This window comes from Tachysurus vachellii, chromosome 10 (assembly GCF_030014155.1).
Source record: "Tachysurus vachellii isolate PV-2020 chromosome 10, HZAU_Pvac_v1, whole genome shotgun sequence".
NCBI lineage: Eukaryota > Metazoa > Chordata > Actinopteri > Siluriformes > Bagridae > Tachysurus > Tachysurus vachellii.
Genome location: NC_083469.1, coordinates 1,337,041 through 1,337,500, shown reverse-complemented (window position 1 = coordinate 1,337,500; position 460 = coordinate 1,337,041).

Sequence of the window (460 nt, the reverse complement as noted above, 5' to 3'; positions counted from 1 at the left end):
GGATATACAGTGTTTACAAGAGTTAAATAAGTTAAATAAAGTGGTAACATGGAAGTAATTTACAAATGTGTGTGTGCTATGAACATAATATACAGATTTACAGAAGGATATGTGCTGTAACAAAATATACAGCTATTACTATAAACAGTAATTTACAGATGTGTATATTACTAATATACATGTAGCCTACCTTATGTAACTTTACGCAAACAACTAGCAAACAACTAGCATACCACGCTTAGCATATTCAAACTACTAACATAGTTATTTTAGTCCACCTAAACTCTTACTTAGTTTAGCCTACCTAAGCATTTAGCATATTTAAGTCAGTCTATTTAAGGTTTAGCACGTGTAGACCGCTGGTGTGTGGGTGAGGCAGACCGCTGTAGCACGGCATCGTCATTCCAGTGGACAGTGAGCTCATGAAGATGATTTGAGGTTTAAGGCGTGAGACAGATTT